This window comes from Camelus dromedarius, chromosome 6, assembly GCF_036321535.1.
Source record: "Camelus dromedarius isolate mCamDro1 chromosome 6, mCamDro1.pat, whole genome shotgun sequence".
NCBI lineage: Eukaryota > Metazoa > Chordata > Mammalia > Artiodactyla > Camelidae > Camelus > Camelus dromedarius.
Window position 1 is genome coordinate 19,033,798 of NC_087441.1, and position 17,591 is coordinate 19,051,388.

General features: G+C 42.8%; 1 protein-coding gene across 5 annotated transcripts in view; it reads left to right on the forward strand.

Annotated features, from left to right (window-relative positions):
• Window positions 1-17,591, forward strand: part of PLAGL1 (PLAG1 like zinc finger 1) — a 97,549-nt gene that overhangs the window by 66,370 nt on the left and 13,588 nt on the right. For 4 of the 5 annotated variants that reach the window (XM_064486631.1, XM_064486630.1, XM_064486633.1 and 1 more), the window contains 3 exons: window positions 1,123-1,196; window positions 5,091-5,122; window positions 9,506-9,575. The gene's annotated coding sequence lies outside the window, so the exon portion shown is untranslated. Of the gene's footprint in view, window positions 1-1,122; window positions 1,197-5,090; window positions 5,123-9,399; window positions 9,576-17,591 lie in introns of all 5 variants that reach the window. The other variant, XM_064486632.1, reaches the window with a different exon arrangement.

Genomic DNA, 17,591 nt, shown 5'->3' on the forward strand with positions numbered 1-17,591 from the left:
CCTCCATAAAAGAGCCCTTTTCTTAGGACTGAAGACTGTTGTCATATCCAAGAAGAATAATTTCGAGTAATTTAAGAGTCAAACCCTCAAAATAGGTTCGTGAATCGAAAGATCTTTGTATTTGTGTGTGTTTATCTCCATAGGCAAACTTCCTAGCAGAAAGATACCAGATACTTCCCTCTTAGACGGCTTCCGTTCTGTCCAGACTCACCAAATAAAGCGGCCCTAATAAAGGCTTATCTGGTCATTGCAAGGGAGACATCCTCCTTAGCGTTAGATTGAATTACAAGAAAGACGGGTGTGCTCACTGTCAACAAGTTCTGCCCTTCAGGCCTGTCCTCTGAGTTGTAGCCTTGTCTTTGAAAAAAACAAACAAACAAAATTGGAATTAAGCAAAGATTTCTTTTGGTTTGTTTTTTTTTTTTTTTTTCTCCCTTTTTTTTTTTTTGTTTGCCTGTATGTTTGCTTTTTGGCCTTTTAATGGTCTTTCCTTGCTCTTTAGAATCCTCTTTCTCTCCCCCACTGCACCGTCAGCCCTGTTCAGGTACTTGCTGCCTTTTCCCAAAAGAGAATGTTCTCAGCTGACCCCTTTAAGAAAAGGTTCTGATTATCATCTGATTTCTTCCAGAGGCTCTGAGATATTTGTACTTGAATCAGGGTCTCTGGAAGAGGATTGCAGATACACCAGTTCGTCTTGCTTCCCGGGCCCCTGTTAAGCACTCTACTCACATTAACTCATTTAATCCTCAAAAGACTCTTGTGCTGCAGGTACAATTATTGTCTCCATTTTACAGATGAGGAGTGGAGGCAGAGAGCTGTTAAACAAGTGGTGTGAGGTTCCTGCCTGGCTCTAGGTGACACCTGGGTCTGATCTAGGCATTCTGGCCCCACAGCCCCCACTCTTCACCATGTCACTGCATCACGTCTCTAAAACTAGAAATCTAAATCTAAAAATTTAGAGATGTGCCTCTGAAAGGTTGGCATATGACACGATGGCACGGTGACAGAGAGTTGTAGATCCTGGTGCTTCTGAGCTCACGTGCTGTATGGAGTGGTACCAGTGTAGTTTTTCCTTAGTGCCTTTTTTTTTTAACCTTTTCGATTTTTTTTTCCCTCCTCTAGGATTGCGCTCACATCTGATGTGGCCTCTGTTTCGTGTCACGTCTGAAACTTCCCTGTACCTCAGACTTAGAATGGTAAGTGTCTCCGCTGCATCCTCTGACTTTTGCCCAGCCTGCTCTCCCGTGATCAGTCTGAGTCTGTATTCTTATTCTGCTACATCAGGGCACACACCACCGCCTTCCTTCCGCTCTTCCACAGTGGAGGGGGCTGTGTTCCAGAAAACACTGAAGCACTTTCAGAGAACTTACATTTGAGGAACTGCAGACCTTGAAGGGAAAAGCAGGGCTGGGGGATATGGAAGCCTCTTTTTCACTCCTTAGGAAAATCAAGAGAACATGCTCAGAACTGTCATTGGTATATTTATTCATATTACTTTAGAAATAAGGGGCATTATACAGTTGACTTTTATTTTTCATGACTTGTCTACTGGACTTGTGATCTCCCCTCCCCGATATTTTTAAAAGATGTTTTCAAATAAAAACAAACAAATTAATACTAGGGTAAATTTGGGGGTATTATCCTCCATTTAGACTCATATTTAGTATGTTGCATGTATTACAATTCAGAGTCTCTAAAGCATGCTCCTAAAATCATAATATGAGGTGATTCTCAATTTGCATCTGTTCTGTTCAGATTTCCTAAAATCATGAAATACGTATGCCCCTAAATTCAGTGGAGGGAAACTTAAACGTGCCCCTAAATTTGAGGGAACTTGTGGTTGACAGGCTCCCTGATATTTATCAGAAGTTTTTATACCTTTTTTTTTTCTCCATTGTACGTGTAGAGGTTATGATTCGTTTTAAATGCCTGTTTCAAAATAACAACAGCTTGTTCCAGCCTTGAATTTCACATCCAACATTTTGGTTGTTTTGCTCTTGGAACATGTATTAGTTCTCTCTTTAAGCCCATTGCCTTCTTCACCCTAAAGGACCCCTCCTCCTGTTTTGCAGCTTTAGTGCTAATGGTGTTGCTTAACCCTAACTCTTGGCCTCTCTCCACATACTTATTTGCAAGATGTCCTTGACTGTAATATGCCATATTTTTTAATTTCAGTCTTCTTTGTATGTTTTCTTATATTCCATCTTACACTTGCAATTTTTTTTCCCCTAAACTAGATAAGCTACTTCCAAATTTATTGTGCTCTTGGGACTGACTTCTAGAAAGGCTGTTCACAGCTGCCACAGGTGAAAGGCCAAAGTGAAGAGAATATTAGATGTGTGTGTTTAAATTCCTCTTCTTCAAATGGGTCTAACTGAAATTGATCCACTTCCCCAGCCACACATTCTAAAACTTTCAAAAGAAAATCTAGTGCAGTCAGAAGATGCCAGAACCACTTCTGCGTATCATTTGGGTAACTTTATGATATCTGTAAGGCCAATTCATGCCAATCCCATTTGTAATGGTTTTCTCCAGTTAAATGTAATATTGCTGTTAAAAGCACAGCTAATCATACCATACGGCTTAAGGATTTAAAAATCTTTCAACTATGTGACATACTAAATTTTGAAGCAGACAGAAAATAATTAGAAATTTCTTTTACAAGTACTTGGTAGAAAACGGAATTGTGTCATGATGATCCAAAAGAAAGATTATTGAAGTCAATCAATAATTTATACTCTTTCTGTTATATGTATTGTATTCTGAAACAGGTAATTAATATTTCCTAATAGTGAGCTTACCCAGTATGTAAAATCATCCTTGATACTTATTAACAGACCACATCTACTTTGTACGTAAACTTCAGACTCTGCCTGAGTCATTGTGCCTCCGTATGTATGTGTGTGTGATGCATAATTTTATAACAGCTCGGCCAGGTAGAGGGATGTCAGCATGAGGAGGAGTTAGGGAACTTACCTAAGGTTACATCCCTGGCAAGTAGCGGATTCGGTGTTCAGACCTAGAGTCATCTGACTCCGAAGCCAGGACTCTTTCCACTCTACCAACCCATCTTTCTTCCACTGTATCTAACAGAAGACCATCATTTGGCTAACATTTTTTAATTAACTGTAGGAACCTAGCCTCGGATTAAGTATAGTATGCTTCTAGTAAAACAAAAAGAAGGGAGAGTAAAACACATGATCATACCACTTTTACGTAAGAAAAGTTACTATCAAGAAATATCGTTAATTTTTTTTTAACTTCCTGACTCCCTAGACAAACAAAAAGTTGAAATGAAGGCAGTTGTGGAATGAAGGGAGTTGGAGGTCATAATATAGGAAAGTGCTAAATATTATTGTTACTATTAGCAAATAAAGCACATTTCTCTATCAATGTGTTTAAAATAATGCTAGGAGTTATGCATGTTTATACTATAAGTAAGTGTACTCTATTTGGGGAATAACTTAATTGATCCATTATGTGGCATTTAGCAAGGTAATTTTTTCCTTTTAGTTTGAGCACAGGAATTAAAAGTGATTCATAAAACAGACACATAACAATCAACATGTAAATCAGAACCACATTAGGGTGATCATCATTTTTTGTTGTTCCCCTAAAATGATTCCCATTTGCCCTGTATATTCACCTCAAAGTACATACGAGTGTTGCTAGTTCTGATTTAGGGAGACTTAGAGCCCCCTGTGAACACTTCATTTTACAGAGAAACTTCAGTGTTCAGTTATTGCAGTTATTCTCTTTGTGCACAGTTTTTTTTAAAAATGTGGGGGTTTTGCCCAAGGAATCCCTATTTTCCTAATTTTAATGTATGGAATGAATAAATGCAGGAGCACAAATCTGTCTGTCTGCTGTCTGAGGTCTCTTTCTATAGCACAAGCCTGAGCATATTGCTCCCCTGATTAAAAACTTTCAGTGGATCAGTCAGGACTCTTGGTTGCAACTGACAGAAATTAATGGGACCATTGAAGAATTCTAAGCAGCCAAGTGACGGGAGCATATTTGCATGTTAGAAGAATCGCTCTGACAGCAGCATTGTGATTAGAATGAGGGGATGAAGGGGAGCCAGTCTGAGAACAGGGAGGCTGAGAAGCCAGTATGGATCTTGCTCTCCAGTGTGTAGAAATGTCCCTTTACTGGCAGACTCTTTACTTACCGGGCTGGTAGTACGTTTAAAGGAAGCTACGTGGAAATTGAGTCTTGGCCAATAGAGTTGGGCTGGTCTCTGTTCCCCAGCATACCCCCACCCCCGCCAGGGTTTTGGGCCCCACATTGCTCAACATACCCTAGCTTCCAAGTTCCCTGTCTGTGGGTTCTCTTCTTGGGTACCGTTTAGCCAAATAACCAAAGCACAGAGGAGATGCTGTCTTGGCACGCTCTGCCCCTGTGATGGGGCACTTGCTCCCCAGGCAGTTCCTCCTCTCCCAAGTCCATCGTCCCCCGGATGCACCCCACATGCCGCGGAGGCTTAGTGGGTGCCTGTGCAGCAGGAAAATGGGTTTCCCTAGTTGTTGATTGTTGTCCATCTGAAATTCTTCTGGCCAGAGCTCTCTGTTCTAATCTCTGCATACTGGCTGATATATCTTGGCTTATCAAGAATCCTCCCTGGTTTTCATCAGGGTCTTCATAAGCCTCATCCAAAGTCTCAGATATTCAGCCACAGAATTTAAATGGAATTTGTTTTCGGGACGTGACTGACCTCACAGCCCAAATCCCTGTAGACATGTGGTGCCACAAGTACCTACCATTATTGCAACATCTTTGGATCAACAAATTTGTTACATTTATATTCTTTCTCCTTGGGTCGATCTCTCCCTTCCCTGACGCCACCCCAGTTTCCAGCACACTCTCATTTCCATCTTATGGAAATCAACAGTTTCACCCCATCCCTCTGTGCTGGTCTGAGAGGCACGTCCAGGCTCAGAAGCAAGGGTTTCCCATGCCTCCAGATTCTAGCTGCACTGGCCTCTCTTTCCTTTTGCTAGTAAAATTCCGTTTTTTCCTTTGTTTTTTAAGCAATTCAGAGTTTAAGATAAAGGCCTTAAAGATAACTTTCTCTGCCTCTCCCTTTCTAGGTATTTGCAGAGGAATCAGAGGAGTTAATCTTGTGAGTAAACTCTTAACATCTGCGCTTGCTTCCTTCCTTCCTTCTCTGTCTGCCCCTGGGGTTCTAAAGCTCAGGACTGCCGCCAGGTCCCCAGCGTCTCTGCAGAGTCCGAGCTCCTCTCTGCAACAGGGAGGTGGCGTTTTTGAAAAATAACCTGGCTCTTGCTGTAGCAGTTGAAACTAGTCCATAGCACAAAGGCTCACGAGTCTGAGATTCTTTGCACCTTACTCAGATACCCCTCGAAAGTCGGAAACCCGCCCCACGGTGTCGAGTATTGTATTCCCCATCCCATCACCTGAGAGAGAAATTTCACCACCGTCACTTTGCAGTATCTCCCTCTCTCCCTCATGGGGTGTGTCCTAGACCTGGAGGTTCCCATGGCCCCTGGCAGGTGAGGGCTGGGCCGCCTGCCTTTGGTCTGTCACCATAGCTGGATAATGGTCTCTTGAAGCTCTGTGGCTCTTGCCCCAGGCCTGCCTCCCGGAGCACACCCGCTGCTGTCCTCTAGAGGGTTCTTCCCTCCTTGGGGACAGAGCTGTGCAAGGGCCCCCTTGCTGGGAGCTGACAGGTCGCCTTTTCCTTTCTAGCCCCAGAGGCTGGGTGTGGAGGGAGAGTGTCTTTCTCTTGCCCTCCCATCTGCCCTCTCCTTCTCCTGACCCCAAAGTTGGGCGGAATCTTCTCCTTGGGCTTAGATATTAACAAAGACAGGCTGCTTCTGCCGTCATCTGGGCTAAAATACAAGGAGTGACAAAGCCTGCACCTGTTTTAAATGAGCTAGAAAGGAAAACTGTTGAGAGGACAAACAGAGTAAAATTCCAGAGTTTTCCTGCTGCACTGGTTTGGAGGCCGTACTGAAGGCAAAACATCACCCAAACACTGGTAACTATGGAAATGAAGAGAAGGAAACAGATTTGAGAGACAATAAGTGCGAAGAATCTGTATAGCTTAGTCAGTGAGAAAACGTTAGTCTGCCTCCAGAGCTTCTGACTTTGGAGCAGATGGGAAGTGACATGGTGAAGTGACTGACCTATTAATAATGTGGACTTTCAAATCCCACACTCTGGATGCAAAGCCCAGCTCAGCTGCTTGCTGTTTGTGTGAGCTTGGACAAATGAGCATCACTTTGAAGCCTCAGTTTCCCCAAAAGTAAGATGGGGTTAATGCTTCCCACTCATGTGGTTGGTTGGAGCATTAAGTAAAGTGACTAAAACAGTGGTCGTGACCTGGTGAGCATTCAGTAAATGGTAGCTGTTGTTACATAGGGGTGCCCCTGCCTAACATTGGCCATGCTGGAGGAGCTAGCCTGGTGGGTTAGCCATGTGGAGCCCCTGCTTTAGAACAGGTGACCTTCAGGGGCACTGATGGATATCTAAGCTGAGAGCTGCAGGAGTGTCTGGAATTTGAAAGAAAGTTCAGGATTGAAGATGGGAGATTTAGGAAGCCTATGAAACCCCAAGAAGTAGTTGAAGCCTTGGATGGGGACTGAAGTCCCTCAGCAACTGGGTGAGAAGGCTGAGGGCCAGGTACCAGGCCCACAGATCTGTTCAAACTCCGAGCCACCCTTTTACAACATGCCCCTCGGCGTCGTCTTCAGAACCACTCTGTTGCTGTGAGATGAAGGCGGACATCCCAGATATGGCCTCCACTCCGGAGGTGTAATCTCAGCCTTCGTGACCCAGCACACTGAAGTAAGATTTAGTTGTCTGCAGCCTACCAAATCGGGTGGGCTCCTTTCCATCTGGAATTATAATCTTTAGAAATTTTTTTAAAAACTTATCTGAGAGGCCTTTCAAAAACAGGCCCTGCACATCCGCAACCTAGATGATTCTTGCGCCAAAAGCTGAGGCCAGCCAGCCTTCTGGAGTCAAGGGTTCAGTTCTTTCTCACTCAAATCATTAGAAATAAAAAAGTCAGTTTGAAGAATTTACTTAAGCAAAATCAGGAGTAGCTCGAAGCGAGTGAGCTGAAACTGGAGGGAAATCCCTTTGTTCAATTCGGGTTTCAGTGAACGCTCAGCAGGCAGCTAAACCAGTTCATTAACAGAGAAAAAGACGTGATCTCAAACACTGCTCTCAGAAGCTAATGCCTAGAAAAACAGACTGTGACAGCAAAAATGTGTTCTAGAAATCTTACTGCTCTGGACTCCGGAAACTTCAGTTTTTGTCATCACTGAATAAACAAATTGCTTCCTCCCAAATATCTCCCCTTTATTTAAGACAGTTAACTATAACTGATCTGTTTACTGTGTGCTGGTCCCTGTTCCTAGAAAAATGTGATTTTTTTTTGCTAGTCTGAGCTCTGAAACGTGGATTTAGAAATGCTTTATGCTATAGGGTCATTTTTTTTTTTTACCATATACCTAAAAAAATAGAATATACATATTAAAACCTTTTCCTCTGAATTTTGAAGTCTAAATTCTGCCCTGAAAAACAGCCTGCAAGGAGCATCCTGTCAAACGTAGATGTGTTATTTTTCCTAACTGTCTCTGCTCTGCTTTATTAAATTGTTATATCCTGCACATGATGCTTCCCCCGGGGCCACGCAGGCTTTCAGGTTCTCTGTTGCATTGTTAACTATTTAAGCGTTAGACTGGTGCTGAGATGGCAGGTGGGAAAGGCTGAGGGACTTGATCTCCTCTCTGCCAGAGTTCTCCGCTTTCACTACTGCTGCTTACATTGAACGGCTTAAGAATAAGCTCCTGTGTGAGCCCTTGGAGGCCAAGGAGTATTGTTGAATTCAGAAAGGAATCGCTTTCTCTTAGTGATAATTTGAATATTCTGACAATGAAGCTAAGCTACTCCGCTGCCTGGTTTGCGTACTTCATGTCATGTGCGCCCTTTCTAGTGAAGCAGAAGACAGCCCCCGCCTCTGTGAATTCATAAATCGGTATTGTCCACTGGTGGGATGGGCAGGAGCAAAGGAGGAATCATCCAGGAGAATTTTACTCTCTTGCTTTAATGTTTTTTAAAGCTCTTAAAAAAGTTAATACAGGTCTTTGGAGACCACCCAATTAAACCACCACAATAAATGTTGAATATTTTGAGAAGAGAGATGGACCATGGAGATGATTTGTGAAGTATTCATACATGCAAAGCGAGGGATACATTTAAAACAAATACTCTGGATGATTCAAAGAACAACTCACCTGCAGTTTTTTCCCTGAATTGTGGCGGGTTATTTTTAAACTTTAGTTGTCTGAAAATGGCTTTAATTTTCTGTTTTTTAACTTAAAAAGATGTTATTCAAAGTAAACGGACATAGTCTTTTCGATCAAATTAAGAGACGAAAACAGGCAATCGAGTGAATAAATTACTTAGGTGAGATATAATTGGCTTTGTTACATAATGGATTCACCTTTGTACTGGTGAAGAAAATCCCAAAAAGCTTTCCCCCTAAGAGGATTGACGGGTTGGAATAGTCTTAGTTGGAAGAAGCCAGCTTGTATAATTAACTGGTGCACTGAGATAGCAGTTTCCAAAGGCTCACCGGGGATAAGTGGTGTGAAGCTGGCTGCAGACACTCCTGAAGACGTAGTGAAGCATCAGTTCCCAGGGCCCCAGTGGTGCTGTGTCAGCTGTGTCAGTTTGTGCTGTAGCCTAGGAATCTGTATTTTTAAAAGATTTTGCCCTGGTAATTCTAATGCATAGCCAGGTTGGTAACCACTGAATTGTGTATGCAAATTGGAGACTTCAGCCTTTTCACCCTGCACATTTGATAAATCTCTGTGAAGATATGAAGCTTTTTATATGAAGCTTTCGTTGAAAATGGATGCCTACTGGTTATTGCTGACTTATTTCAGTTCGTAATTTGTTTTAGGTTCTGTTATTGCATAGATTTGCATACCTGTTTTATGGTATTCTAATACTGTTGGTTTAAGAAATGCCATTTCCTCTGAGTGCTATTTTGAATATTTTATGTAAGCAATTTTATGTGTTTTTTTTTTTCTACTTGCAGAAAGCAGGGGGAAACTTCAGGGTTTTTCTAATCCAGTTGCAAGCAGGACCAAAGATGTAATACAAATACTTAAAGATCTTCTTGGGCAAGATGACATGAGATATTGAACATCTTTTAAGTTACAACATTATGAACTTTAGCACACCTTTTGAACATATCAGATGACCTACATGTTTAAGATTTTTGCCGTATAGGTTATCTGAGACGTTTTAAAATTAAGGGTGGTGGGTCTATTGAGGTATTATTATACTCTAGGAATTTAAATTTTATCATGTATTAAAATTCCTACAAAGCAGTAGAAAATCTTCTCTACACGTTAGCAGTTGTGTGTACGTGTGCTCTTGAAGTCAGCAAGCTCAAGTTGCAGCCTAATGGGGGAATGTTTTTCGAGCTTCAGTCACTGAAGGTGTGCGAGCTCTCTTCCTACAGGTTTGAAGCCTCAGACTTCTGAGGGGACTCCCTGACGGCCTCGGAGCTGACGTTTCCTGGTCCCGAGAAGGTACGCAAGCAGTGATAGCTTTTAAAAGTTATTTCTCTCTCAGCATATTTATTAGTAACTGCTTGGAAACACAGAGTAAAATAAGTCAAGGACATGCAGGAGGTTCCAGGTACTTCAAAAAGGCTCTGGTGGAGAATAAATACATTTCCCCCCTCAAACTGCAAAATTTTCTGCTGACAACCCCATCAGTTCAAAAGCTTTAAAGCTACCCTATCTACGCTCCTAACTTGTATACGTAAGAAGATGTGTAAGGCTGCCTTCCCTTTGTGTAAGGTGTTGACTGATAATCCCGAGGCAGATGCTGGTCACGTACCGGTGGCACTAGGGCGTCCAGCTACAGCTTCCGGGGCTTTGTCTGGGAATACTGCAGTCAAGCTACCGCCAAGCCCGCTGCTCGAGTAGATGGCTTAGCCAGGGGATGGCAAGGTGGCAGTGGAGAGCAGTCGACTCAGCTCAGAACACCCCCGTTTGGCCTCTATCACTGTGGTTGTCATCAGTCGTGATATTAATGCAAGCTGACACTCTTGGGGCACTCACTGGGCGTTCAGCACTTTGCTTAGTTAGCGCAGTGCGTTACTTGCAGTATCTTTTTATTAATCAGTGACTCTGGGCAAAGAACTTAAGTCTGTGAACCTCAGTTTCCTCATCTGTTAGAGGGGGATAAAGAGGCCTTTCTAGCCCGTCTCACAGGACTGCCAGATGGACACCAGCAGACAGAATAGCAGGAGGGGGCTTTAGGAGTTCAACTGAAACATCACATTGTTTAACTAAATGTCCTTTTGGTTCTGTTTGAAATAGAATATTCTTACTAAATAACATTTTGAGTTATTGGCCAAGAAGTTGACGTTCACCCCAGCGAGGCCAGCCTGACTGCCGGGAGCTGAGAAGGGCACTAGCAGCCCCACTTCGGTGGGGGAGGAGGCTCTTGCCATTGTGTCCTCTGTTTGCCGTGTGACTGATAACCAGTAAGGTGCTGGACGGGGCCTGCCAGGTGCCGGGTGGTGAGGCTGCAGGCTGCAGACAGGTAGGGGGTGGCCAACACACCAGGCCGTGTCTGTCTCCGGCGCTGAGCAGGACAGGCCCAGGCAGGATGGACAGGGCCATCGGTCGGTCGCAAGGCAGGCAGGGAAGGAAGAGCTACGTGAACACATCTCTATAGGCTACTGGGAAGGAGCAGCAAGCATGCAGCGGCGGGAGATGGGGGCTCATTGTAAGCAAGGTGCCTGGCCTCCGGGGCGACAGGAGCACAGAGCCGCACATTGAAGCGGCCTTCGCAGGGGCTGCGGGAGGGACCACACATGTGGATGGCGAGGACAGCTACTTAGGGAGGTTCACATTCCTCCCCATTGAACTGGGTATGATTGTAATGGTTTGTTAAACAAACAAAGGACCTAAAGCTGTGAATGGGGGAGAGAAAAGACTCAAGGTGAAAAGGAGAGGAGGCCCTGCTTGCTAGCAGTCCTCCCTTTTTTAAGCTTTCTCCCCCATTTCCTCGACATTCCTTTCTCCCCTTGAGAAGCCAATGCAGTAACTTGGAAAAGTTTCCCTTTAACATGGAGACGTGATGAAATGTCCTCTTACAAAGAATAAATTAAAAACTGGGGTCATCTTAAAGAGCCAGTGATAAATATTTTTATATGTCAAGCCAAGTATTTCTGCGTGACCAGATTGCTGGACATCACTTGAATTTATTGCACATGACATGGAAAGGCAAAGAGGAAATTCTCACTCAAGCCTTGTGTAGTAATTTTGTCCATTAAATAAGGCATGTGGCTCAGAGGTGGTCAGGCCACTACTTCTGGAGGAAGGGGAGTGAGCATTGGAATGGATGCAACAATTTCACTTTTCTCTCCTATGTGCAGTTTATAATAAAGCGAGTACTGGATGTTCCTCCATTGAAAAAAAAACTTGAAAAAAAATAGTGTAAATGGTCTTTTAAAACTGCCAATTACGTTTGTGTCCATTCAGTTAATCAGATTAGGTCTCAGGCTCTCCTTGGAGGAGAAAAAGAAAAACTATTTGGAGTTTCAGAACAGGACTTTTAAGTCTGCTTTTCCCTCGGGGTAACGAAGTTATCCATGGCGGAGGGGTAAGTGGTTACTTACAAGTGTTTTGTGTGTAAAGCAGTCAGTGGATCGTCTTCACTTTCACTGGCTCCCAGTTCTTTACAGGATAACCCCAGATTCCTCTGCCTGGTGCTCCAATCCCTTGTGTTCAGGGCACCGCCTCCTTTGCTGGCCCGTCTCCTGCTACTTCCCTTAGGCTCACAACTGCCTTACAGCCAGACTAAAACACATGACCACCCTGCCCTGTGCTGCTCTGTGCCTCTGTGCTTTTATATGGTCTTCCATCTGCCTAAACTAGACCTCCTGGTTCACTCCTAAACCCAGCCCAAGTAGTCATTATAAAAATTTAGAAAGTACAGATATTCAAAGAGGAAAAACAAACAAACAAAAAAGTCATCTCTAATTCTGCCCGTAAACCCCAGGATCCTTTGCTGACGTATTGTTGTCTGTACTTTCAGCCCTTTTTCTGTTTATTTTGAGAAATGGTTGTTTTAGGATGAAACAGTCCACCCAAGTCTTGAGCATTATCTCCCAATCTCACGTAACTTGTAAAGTTCTGTCAAGAGATTTTAACTCATGAATCTGGCTTCCCGTGGTCCACGTGACTAGTCAGCTTTTCTTATTTCTTTTCTCAGTGTGAGCCTTTACCCTCACACGCTTCCTGGGAAGGAATCAGGCTTTTCTTTCCCCTAGAATGGTAACCGTATTAGGACAATAGGCCCTGCCAATAATTAGGTAAGTTTTGGTTCCTCTGTGCTCTGCTCTCAGAGTCCCAGGAAAAGAGATCACCGCTGTCAGCTATAGAAACACACCCTAAAGGGCGTAAAGGCCAGTAGAGGAGGATTTGTTGGGAGGCAGGAGGGGGATATATTTCCAGCTGTCACAAAGGAGTAGTCCCCAACTCTGACTTTAATGACTAGAAAATCTTCTCCTAATACCAGAGGCTCTTGTCTGGATTTCAGGTCCGCGCTCCACCCTTCCCCCCAGCACGCTACCTAGAGTTCATTAATAGTCTTCTTGAAACATTCTGTCCCGTCTCGGCTTGGGAACCAGTCCTGGACCTCACACTTGCCTCTCTGGGTACACATACCTATTTGGCTTGCTTGTAGACATTTTGTCAATCTCTTCCTAAACATTAACATTTACAGACGCAGTGTGTGTGGTGGGGAGACTTGAAGGCGTGTAGAGGATTTAAGGAGCTGTGAAGGTGTTCCCTTCCCTCCCCTCTGCCTGGTGGACATCGTGCCGAGTGACCTATCGGAGGGGCACTTTGACTCTGGGGTGTCCTGAGCGGCCTAAGCTCCGCCTCCCACTTCCACGCCTGCAGGTGCAGGAGGGAGGGGGGTGCTTACAGGCAGATTTCAGACAATACCTCCGTGGTGATGGAGCCTGGTTCCTGGTCAGTGGTCCTCTTTTGCCCTTGGCAGTTTGATTTTTCTAGTTTCTGTGGCTCATTGAAGCTTATATTCCTGGCCTTCTGTCTTGTCCGTGGCTTCTTAGGGCTTCCCCCCATCCTGCTCAGGACAGAATTTTATGGGCATTCTCTCTGCTGCTGCCTCTTTCTCCCTACCTCCCTCACCCACCTCCCTGTAGACCTGGAGTGGCTAGTCTTGACAAAATCAGTTACATATTGTCTTTAATCTGCTAAACACACTGTAACAACAAAAAGCTCCCATCTGTTAAAGTAAAGAAAAGCCCACGTTCTTCTAGTAGAGCGAGTAACCAAACAGGATTTGGGAGCTCTAGGGTCTTGTATTTGTACTATCACCATCTATAAATTATTTTGGAACATCTTATCAAGTTTTTTTTTTAATGCAAACTTAATTTTCATTTTGCTTATTTTTAGCATCATAGACTTGTCACTACCTAAGAGGAACAAAGGGAGTTTAGAGGCAGAAGGTTGCTTCTGTCCTTGGAACCTCCGAGAATTACATGTCCCCACAAACCTTCCTCCATCCGTCTCCACCATGCAGAATGGGTATCCTAGGGGAGGATCAGTCTACCTGCAGCCTGCCGTGAAGAAGACAAATCCACCCTCACCCCCAGGACACTCCACTGCACCACACCACGCTGGGGAGGGCAGACATTGGTGATCAGGGTTGATCGTGTGAGCTGACCATCTGAGGCCACCCACGAAGAGCTCAGAGTAATTTATAAATCATTTATAGAAGCCAGATTCAGAATGGTATCCATTTCCCAGAAGCCAAGAGCACTGTTCACTGTTCTTTGGTCTGGAAGACCACCTCAGCTCCTCACCTGTGCTGTAGGGCTCCTTGCTGCCCCAGATGCCCACTAGGCACCATTAAACTCAACACATCTAAAACTGAACTGCAAACTTGTGTTTTGCTGGATTTTTCTTCTAGGACTTGACCTTTCTTTCCCTGTCTGCCGTCACCGTCTTCTCTCTCCTCTAACCTTTCCTAAGTTGTAATCTTACTATGGTAGTTCCCCCTTATCTGAGATTTGTTTCCGTGGTTTGAGTTACCCACAGTCAGCCTCAGTCTGAAAATATTAAATTGACAATTCCAGAAATAAACAATTCATAAATTTTAAATTGCACACCATTCTGAGTAGCGTGAGGAAGTCTTGTGGTGGCCTGCCTCATCCCACGAGGGATGACAACCATCTCTTCATCCGGCATATCCTGCCTGCTGGTCACTGAGTAGCCGGCTCAGTTGTCAGATCGACTGTCAGTATCACAGTGCATGTGTTCAAGTAGCCCTTATTCTACTTAGTCAGTGCAAGAGTAGTGATGATGGCAACTCAGATGTGCCAGAGAGAAGCCATAAAGTGTTTCCTTTAAGTCAAAAGATGAAACTTACCAACTTAAAGAGTAAAATTGTATGCTGAGGTTGCTAAGATCTACAGTAAGAATGAATCTTCTATCAGTGAAATTGTGAAGAAGAAAAAAGAAATTTGTGCTAGTTTTGCTGTCACGCATTTCAAACCACAAACCTTATGGCCACAATGTGTGATGGCGCTTATGGCGGAAAAGGCATTAAATTTGTACCATCAGATATTCTGAGGGAGACACCACATTCACATAACTTTTATTACAGTGTATTGTTATAATTGTTCTATTTTTTTTATTGTTGTTGTTGATCTCTGGCTATGCCTAATTTAAAAATTAACCTTTATCATAGGTCTACATGTATAGGAAAAAACCATAGTATACATAGGGTTTGGTAATGTCTGTGGTTTCGGGCATCCACTGGGGGTCTTGGAACATACCCCCATGGATAAGGGAGGACTCTGTAGTGGATTCCTGTTGCCTGGCTCCCTGGCCACCAGTCCTGGGTCGTCCCTGCCCCTTATAGTTTGGCTCCTCTCGGTCTTCTGTGGCTCTTTGAGGCTTAGATTCCTGTACTTACGCCTTTTCTGTCGCTTCCTCCTGTTCCTGTTGAGACAGTGTTTTGTGGTGTTTTCCCACCTCTCTCCCCACCTCCCCTACTCTCCCTCCCCATCAACCCCGGAGTTGGTGGCTGCCCTTGACTAAATAGGTTAATCAGCCTGTGAAAATAGGACAGCAGAAAAGCCCACCTCCTAGTACAGCAGAGCAATGCATCACTGACACTTCACAGTTTGGTCTCTGCCCGTCTCTACAGCCTGTTTGTCCATGGTGCCCCCAGGATTACGTCCATATTCAGTCGCACTTAAATACTTATTTTCAAGTACCTTGTGTTGATTAATTCCCTTGGCCTGAAATAGATCATCTCCTCTTGAACACTGGGTGAACTTGCAGGCTTAGCTTTAACTTTGGCTACTCCATGAAACCTCTCTTGATCTCCCAAGCAAGAGGTAATTATTCCTTTGACAACCATATTTCATTGTCACCTTGAGGTTCAATGATTATTTTCACTTTTTTTTATGCACAAGTCTTTATAGAGCAATTTAATTGTATCATATCTTAATGGAAGAGCATCTTAGAATGCACATGTCCTGACTCCAGTCTTGTGTATTACCTCTCTCCATTCCACTGGGCATTACTTGGTTTTTCCTGTTTTCCTTTCAGGCGTTACTTGATCTTGCCTAGCTTTCTAATTTTTGCCAATCCGATTGGTTTTAAAATATAATTTCATTCCACTATGTGTGTTTGTGTGGATGGGAGGTTGTTAAGAAATAAAACAGAATATGGCAGATGTGATGAGTGCATGACACAAGAGAAAAAAAAAAAGGAGGGAAAGGAGGCATAAGGAGAGCCAGGGGTAGGGCTGGGGTTGGTCAGGCAGTACATAAATTAACCACGATTGAAATTTTGCCAGTTGGGTACAAGGAAGAGGGAAGACTCACAGTAAAAAATACAAGGGAAGTGATTTTAATGATGGACCAAGAGATCTAACCTGGATAAAACTGTGCACATTTTCATTTGTTTGTTGGCTATTTGAGCTTCCTCTTCTGTGAAGTGCCTTCTTATTTTTTTGTTCTTGCCTAAATGTTTAAAGTTTTGTTTTAAACATTAAGCCTGTAATCTGTCTGGAATTAATTTTGTATATGATGTATGGTAGGAACCCAGTTTTCTTATTTTTCATTTGGATAACCAGTTATTGAGTAATCCATCCTTTCCAGCCGTTCCAGCCCTGTCATATGTTAAGTTTCCATACAAAAGTGGGTCTGTTTCTCGGCTATTCATTCTACTCCATTGGTCCACTTGTCTAATCATGTGCCTGTATCATACTGCCTTAATTACTATAGCTTTTTAAAAATGTCTTTTATTTGTTATCTTTCACTTTTTCTTCTTTGGGAGAAAGCATATTCTGTATGATGATGAAAGTGATCCAGTAGAACTGGGAAAGTCTTAGCTATTCTTGACTTTTCCATATAAAATTTAGAATGATCTTGTCAAGTTGTAACAAAGAACCTTGTGGATTTTTATTAGGAATTTATTGAATCAGTATACTAAGATGGAGAGAACTGACAATATTACAATAATTCTTTCTGTCTCTAGTTCCCTATTCATGAACATGGTATATTTCTCCATTTATTCAGGTTTTTTATGTCTTTCAGTACAGTTCTATAATTTCTCCATAAATATTTTATGTGTCTGTGGTTAGATTTATTCTTAGATATCTTTACTTTGTGGCTAATTTTAAGCTATACTTCTGTTTGCTGGCATTTAGAAATGCAGTTGATTTTGTATGTTAACTTTTATAACACCTTGCCAAACTTTCTAATTCTAATATTCTATGTGTGGATTCTTTGGAGATTTCAATGTAGATAACCTCTGTAAATGATGAAAGATTTATTCCATTCCAATTTTATGTCTTTCATTTCTTTTTATTGCTTTATTGTATGGTTCACAAATTCTAGTACAAATATTTAACAAGAAGCAGTGATAACCTTTTTCATATGATGAAGATAGTAAACTTTCATAGCTTTAAAGTTGTCTGCTTTCCTGCTTCTTAGTCTAATGACGCACATTTTAACCACTTAACCTATGAATGATTTTACTGTTAATTAGTCTCTGGGTTGTATTAGCTGTGCTATGAAAGGTTGCTTCATGATGCTAATCACTAGTGAGCATTAGGACTAGCAAAGATGTAAAAATAGCAGGTCCCTTCAAAAGAAGCCACATTGGCAGACGTAAAGCTGCCAAAGCATCACCAAGAGAGTTTATTAGAACTGTAGATTCCTAGATGCTTCCCCAGCAAGTGCCTGCCCCTGGGGTCCTGTACCTGCCACTGTCTTTGTTGTTGTTGTTTTCTGTTTTAAAAATCCTGTTCTCTTAGGGATGTCTCGATTCTTGCTAGGATATTAATGATAGTTGTTTTTGAAGGTTTTTTTTTTCCCTCACAATCTTTTTTTACTTCTTCTTTATCCTCACTGCTTTTTCTCTATTTGTTCTGTGTTGTTTTTTTCCTATTAGATGCTTGCTTCTGATTTCTGGTGATCCTCGCTGCTTACTGACTTATGAGTGGAGCCGTCAAAAAGCTGATGGAAGCTTTGTATACTT